Source organism: Branchiostoma floridae, unplaced genomic scaffold (assembly GCF_000003815.2).
Source record: "Branchiostoma floridae strain S238N-H82 unplaced genomic scaffold, Bfl_VNyyK Sc7u5tJ_488, whole genome shotgun sequence".
NCBI classification, from domain to species: Eukaryota; Metazoa; Chordata; class Leptocardii; order Amphioxiformes; family Branchiostomatidae; genus Branchiostoma; species Branchiostoma floridae.
The window spans coordinates 20,622-27,673 of record NW_023365880.1 but is presented as its reverse complement, the minus strand read 5'-3'; the positions used below and the strand labels follow the sequence as shown (position 1 = coordinate 27,673).

Here is a 7,052-nt window from a genome sequence, read left to right as displayed (position 1 = left end):
GTGTATTTCTTTCATTTTGATGTTGATTTTGGGGCTTGGACAGTTCCAGAGAATACTTGTGTTCTTTTATTTGTGGAAAGTAGTTTTCAGATACCTGCATACTATTAGGTATCCAACTAAGTGCATTCTTTTTTTTCATTCAAGAAAAAAAGAAACAAGTACAATGGTACATATGAACATGGACATAACATGGAAATTACAATAAGTTTATAACAGAGGATAATGTCAGGAGATGAAAATACCCTTCCTAACAGTTGATATTGAGAATATCCAAAACTTAAATCAAACATAAAGTTCCCCACTTACCCCTTGACTCCCCAGCTTCCGTAGTGTACTTGTAAAACACTGCTCCTTGTTCTTGTGTTTCAGACATGCAAAGATCCTGCTGAGGCTGCCGGCACTGCGCACCTTCAGCTCCAAGGCCCTGGAGTCCTACCTGTCCATGGCACTGGACGGGGTCCTCAAGGTGGATGAGCTGGTGACAGAGATGCTGTCCTAGGAAGTGTCCTCACAATGTCATCCGCAAGCAGGCAGTTCATGCCTTTCACTAAGGTGTCATTTTATGTAGCTACATGTTCTATGGAGGGATGGGGCAGGAAGTGATGAAATATTTAATGCTTTCATGCTCCCTGCAACTTTCAAATGCTATCTGAACAACATAACAGTTACAATGTGGGTGTGTCTTGCAGCTTGGCTTTTTAACTACATTACTGAATGTCACTTACACTTTTAACACACTGATCTGATATTATAATGGCCACCTGCTTCTGTGATAGCTGAACTATACATGTAGGTATCCACTGATACAACTGTAGATAGCAGATTGTACCGCCATATAATTACAATGTTTGGAGGTGAGAACAGAATGATTGTCGATGGGCTTTCGTGCTGCCTAAAACTATAAGTATTCATTTCAGCATACTATCACTAAAAGGGAAGCAAGAACCATCAACAACTATGTACATTGTAGGTGGTGTTCACGTCAAAGGTCCTGCTAAAAGCTGCCACACATAAAGAAATTCTCATGTCTTTTGTGAACTGAGTTGTGTCTGGTAGTCTTGAAATAGAGACAATATGCCCTTTCTATAATCACACTGTTCTATATAGAGAGAAACTGCTCCATCAGTAGAGTTTCAGCTGATTTCTGCAGTCCCTTATCAGACTTGGATATAGAAAAGAACTCTAATAGCCATTGAAAAAGTCATTTAAAAATCAAAGAAACTATTCAGCTACATCAGTATTCTTCCCCGGAAAACTTCTGATTTTTTGGTCAATATGTAAAAGGAAAAGTTGCATTAATGTTATAATGAAAAGCAGAGTCTGAAGTTGATCTGCTTTTATTGCTGTATACGTCTTGATGTGTGTTTTATCATTCCATTATCCGTTTGATAAATATTGTGACTGATGTTAATTGCTTTTAGATTATTGCTATTAATTAAATTTAAATTAAATCAATTTTAAATAATGAACAAAGGTTTGAAAAAGGCAATAGCAGAGATGGAATTTTAGGATATGGTGCTGCTAGTGAAGGAGAGAGAATAATCTGGAAATAGTTTTGTCACCAGTTAATATATTTTTATCCCAGTTCTCAATAATCAATGGACATTCGAATTACAGTGATAAACTGTTTTGAACACAGAATGCATGTCCATTTCAAATAACTAAAGAGATGTAATGTGTAAAACATAGTCAAATATAAATCAAAATGTATCTACTTGAAAATAACTTCCACCAAAGTACACTTATATAATGCTTCCTCTTGACAGAGTGTTAAGAATGTAGACAATCAATGTGTAGATTTATAGAAAAATATACACACATGGCAAGTAGGTAAAAGAAAAATGAAGAATAAGAATCCACAACAAGCAAAACACTCTTACCACCATCTTTGAGCACATCTTTTATAAATTAATCACACGAAGACTGTGGGCTCGATATGTGAATGGTTTTGATACTCTGACAACACATTTTCATGGAATGCATCTTGAAGTCTTTGAGCTTTGGGTAAATAAAAGACAATGATTTGGTCTTTCCTTTAACACTGTAGTGTACCTGCGGTACTTGAATCCACTTGGTACAGAGAGGTACCTATAAAGTTGAAATCATAGAAGTCAGGAAAAAGACTTGTATTATGGAGAGTGCCTTCCTGTATGTAGGTTATGTTGGATAGACAGGAAACAGGTTTCTGGTGACTTAGTTGAGCACTGTAACTTTTACAACACCATGCTGCTTCCTCAGTCATGCATCTGCTCATTAAATAAACCATAAAAGACTGTTTTTATCAAGACATACATAAATAGGAATTTTTCTAAGCAGATACAGATGATATGGATGCATTTAAGAAACCCTGGCTTACCTTACTTTGTTGCTTACTCTTGATTGATTGAGTTTAGCTGTACTTTCATTTCACTGTCTAATTCAGGCTCTGGGCTCCTATCGCAAAAAAAATAAAATAAAAGGGAAGAGACATGGAACAGGAAAAAGATTGAGTACTGACCATTTACAAGAGCCAAATGAATGTTGGCACTGAGTATATGAGGGAAGTTGCAATGAAGGGGCCAGAAACCACTCTTAAAGAAGACAGAGTGGCACAGTTGTTTGATCAGAAGAAAGATATAGGCAAAAAAAAATTGTGATGGTTTTATTGCCAAGCCAGTAGCCTGGATGTGAAGAAAGGCATGGTTTTATTGATTGTGATGTATTGTCTGTTTAAATTTTCTTGTTTTCTGTCAAGTATCATATGATATACATTTAGTCAATAAATCAATGCGAACTATGAGCCAGTGGCCTGTGTAGAATGAGAAAGTGTTGAGGAAGTATTTTGGGATCAAAGTTCTCTACATCCAATGAGGATAACTCATCCTCCATGCTGGAGTAAGCTTGAAACATTTGTGCCTCTCATCTGTGATAAATCATAATTATAGTGAAAAAATTGCCATAAGTACATGTATTGTGTAATTTGGAGTATATGTTGGCAAACGTTATGTTTATGTTTTCCCATCCTTGTAGAATTTTCAGTATATCTATATACCCAAGACAACTATTGAGAATACATGTGCTCAACATCTTTCCTTAGTACAACATGCTTAGCAGAGGCAGGCATTTTATTGCTATCCAGAATAAATTAAATCTAGGAAAAGTTGTAAGCATTTTAATATGAAATCTTATATATAGGTATTGCTCCTTTCATTGTTTTGCGTGATTTGCATTATAGAGTACAAATTTCATTGTGATGATTGTATTCTGCAAAAGGCTTCAATAATTTGACATCTCAAGTCCTGTGGAAATTATAAGGTGATAAAATGGTATGAAGTGTACATACAAATGTAAACATCTTGCATACAGCAATTTTAATAGGAAAGTCACTTCAAGAGGCCAGCTAGGTTATCTCCCTCTCTCATGTAGCATGGCTTGAAGAAATCTGCTCAGATCACGACACAAAAGAATCGGTAGCCATCTTACCATCATTCTTTTTTCAATACATTAGGCTGATCCTTAGGTTGCTTCTCCTTACAAGTGGGCTACTCTGAAATAATCAATCTCAGGCTAGGCAGTAGTACAGTAATAACGACTATCGCAGTTGGCAATACTCATTCCAAAACATGGCTACCTCATAGCTGCTCTGTAGTGGAACATTTCTGCAGCCATGACCACATGCACTTTGGCCACCATCGATTATGTCAAACTGGACAAGTCATGGATAGGGGAAAAGTTACTATATATCGTGTAGGTCATCCGAGGGAGATGTACACACACTTAGAGGGCCCAAGAACATTTTACAAGAGATGTAGAATCAGGTTTTTTTTGGACCCTCTGAGTGTGTGTCTAAACTTTTGCATCCATCAGGTGTTATGACTCTGGGATGTTTAGTTACCTAACTGTGTATGGGATGTACTTTTTCTGTTCTCTCAAATTACATATCACTTATAATAACAGTCTTCAAATGTTCAAGCCTTGTCCTCGATGAACTTCTGAAAGTAGATACAGTACACAGTGAGTGTCCTTTCTTTGTGTTTCCTCGTGTTTGAAGCCCTCAAAAGAATTATTTCTTCATCTTTTGTATTGTCACTATAGTTCTGGTGAATTTGTATTGTTGACTGCACATTACGTAGATTAATGAAGTCTGAAGCTGTAAAGCATGCTCTTGTCAAGTATCTATATACATGTATCTGCAATCAGTGCTGTATGTCTAATGCTGCATAATCTATAGAAATATATTGAGATCTGTGTTGATGTAATGGAATAAATGTTATTTTCCTTCAAAATGTTGTGACATCATTTTTTCCTGTACTGTTGTGATTTACAGTGCAAACACATTGATGCATGATACACATAGAATACAACACGGTGTATTCCGTATCACCCGAGGTCCCATTCCGTTTATTTATGTCATACACACCTGAAAAAAAACGTTTTGATGCGAAATGCACCAGAAGATGAGAAAATGCTGTCTCCTCGAACAAAAGGTTGTAACAACAGTAATTCTAACGTCCGAATCCGGTATTCGAATTTTCAACTGTGCCGTATTCGGCCCATTCGAAATAGTTTGATTTACTCTAAGGAAGCCTGTGTGATACAACTTAGAAACCCTGTGATACGGAAAGTTATCACACAGTTCGGAACACCTATATCAAACGTTTTCGCGGCCCAGGTATGACATAATACTGCATTTCAACCCCAGTCCTGACCTTGTAGGCCAACCTTGCCTATTTTTGATGAAATGCTCTGTTCACAGTCCTATCAAAACTCTCTGTATTGTATACCCACTGCTATACCACAGTATTTGTGGTTGTGATAATCATTTGCTTTATGCCAATTTAATGTCTCCTTACTGCAAGTTTGGAAAAATCCATATCTTATGATGACTGCCTTACTTTAAGCAACTATCAGACTATGAGAGCAATTAGTACAGACATACTAGTCAGTTAAGCATAAAACATGAGAATTAGCACAAGAACCAAAGTTTTACTGACATAGATGGCAGTTTATTGCTACATAGCAAATAAAACAGTCCACGTTATGTCTCTTCCAGTGTAGCAAAGATATGTGATGACCAGCAACTGTCTGACTTGGTAAGAGGATTGCATACTTGTACTGGTGTTTCATGTAATATGTGCAAAGGAAAGTGTCCATTGCATCCCAACATGTAAAAATCCCAAACACACTTGGAACTACTCATGTCAATCAGGTAAAGGTATGTACACAACTGGTATAGTTTCTTGATAATTCATAATCTCTATTTATTCCAGACCTCCTACAGAGTTGATGTCGGTAATAAACCTGATGACACACAGGTACCAAAGGTACTGTAGCATTCATAAAACTACATGGGAGGGTTCAAGACAACAGACATTCATAAAACTACATGGGAGGGTTCAAGACAACAGAAAATCTATTTTCAAAGGAGTTGTGGTCCGACCTCAGCGATCAATTTCTCCATACACGACATCAAGTGTTCCTGTAAGGGAGACAGAAAACAACAGTCAGCACTGGTTAAAAACCAGCTGCTGCTGCACCGTGTGCCTGCGAAGCTGGTGTGTTACGCCGAAGGGCGGTTATACCGGCTATATAGATACAGATACAGATACAGAAACCTGCAAAATGGCAACTTACTATACACTGAAATGCAGAAGTCTATAGCAATATCCCACAACAGAATGTATGTAAGATTATATAATAAATGGGGCAACCAGCCTGGCTTGTGAATTGTTCCTATTGATCAATATCAATGGTAAAGTCAGGCCAAATAGCAATTAAGCAACTGGACATGATTTTGGAAACGGTCAGACGTTTCAGGCAAAATCCACCAACTTTCACCAGTGTCACTGCCAAATTGTAGTGGAGTCTGACAGTTTCCAAAATGATATCCAGTTTCTTGAGTAATTGCTGTTTTGCATATCTTATTACCTGGATGTCTAACATTCATTGACATATAATGGCAAAGTTAACTGTCAACAATTAGTAGACACCAATTAACTCCTGACCACCATGGTACTCCAGTTCCAATGTGTTATTGAGGATGTCAAGGAGTTGTTGTCTTGACCATTTTGTAGCTACAACAGAATTCATGGGAGTTTCTGTTGGATATTTGGTCAATGTTGCATCAGGACGATATATTTTCTTAAGCAACATTTGGAAACTATGGACAGGATATTATCCATATATATGCAAACACCACTTTGTACAATACATACTGTCCAAGTGCTGAAGTCTATGCATGTTTGCATGGTAAAAAGAAATGCTACTCTTTTGCCTTCAAATCCACTCACCTATGATGGCCACCACATCAGCAAGCATGTGACCCTGGGACACTTTGTCCAGTCCAGCCTGAAAGGGAAGACATAACTATTGATACACACAATGAAGTCAACTTAGACTTAAGCAAGTCAACTCACAAGCACTGATCTGCTATCAGAAGAAATATATATGTCCCAATATTTGAATAAATGAATGATATTTGAAATGGAGAGAGTCACTGCTGCTAAGGCAAAGCGAATGACCAGAACGAGACTGAAACTGCACCATATGAACAATGTCAAGGAGTGGCTGTTAACCACCACATGTTGTGTAAGTTGGGGGGCGGGGAGTGGGTGAACCACAGGAGAATCATTCATAAAAACATGCAAGAACCATGCAATACCCTAAATCACTTCAAACAAAGAGTGGCAGCATTACTCACCAGGTGGGCAAAGCCAGGTGCCTTGATCTTACACCTGTATGGTCTGCTGGATCCATCTGACACCAGGTACACGCCAAACTCACCCTGAAATCAAACGCATGGCCATTGTATCACAGTGCTGCCATGCAGTTTTTGGTATGCACAGGATTGACTAATGGAAACCTATTGCTTCTTTACCCAAATGCGTTTTTCCACTGTTCAGGAATGAGGTACCAGATATAGCCTTACAGTGACACCATGCATGACTTCCAGTTATGCAAAATATTCAGAGTCAAACTTGAAAATGAATGCAACCTATGATAAGAATAAATACTAGTCAATGTGGTACTTAGTACACTCTAGATTCCACAGAAAAATGTAGGAGAACTTACAA

At 37.7% G+C, this 7,052-nt stretch overlaps 1 long non-coding RNA gene across 1 annotated transcript; it reads right to left on the bottom strand.

The window, feature by feature from the left end:
- Positions 1–5,371: 5,371 nt before the first annotated feature.
- On the bottom strand, positions 5,372–6,826 carry LOC118408878. Its single transcript, XR_004830371.1, has 3 exons — positions 6,680–6,826; positions 6,270–6,327; positions 5,372–5,458 (listed from the first exon to the last, which is right to left on the bottom strand). It is a non-coding gene; the product is annotated as an uncharacterized LOC118408878 (long non-coding RNA).
- Positions 6,827–7,052: the final 226 nt, after the last annotated feature.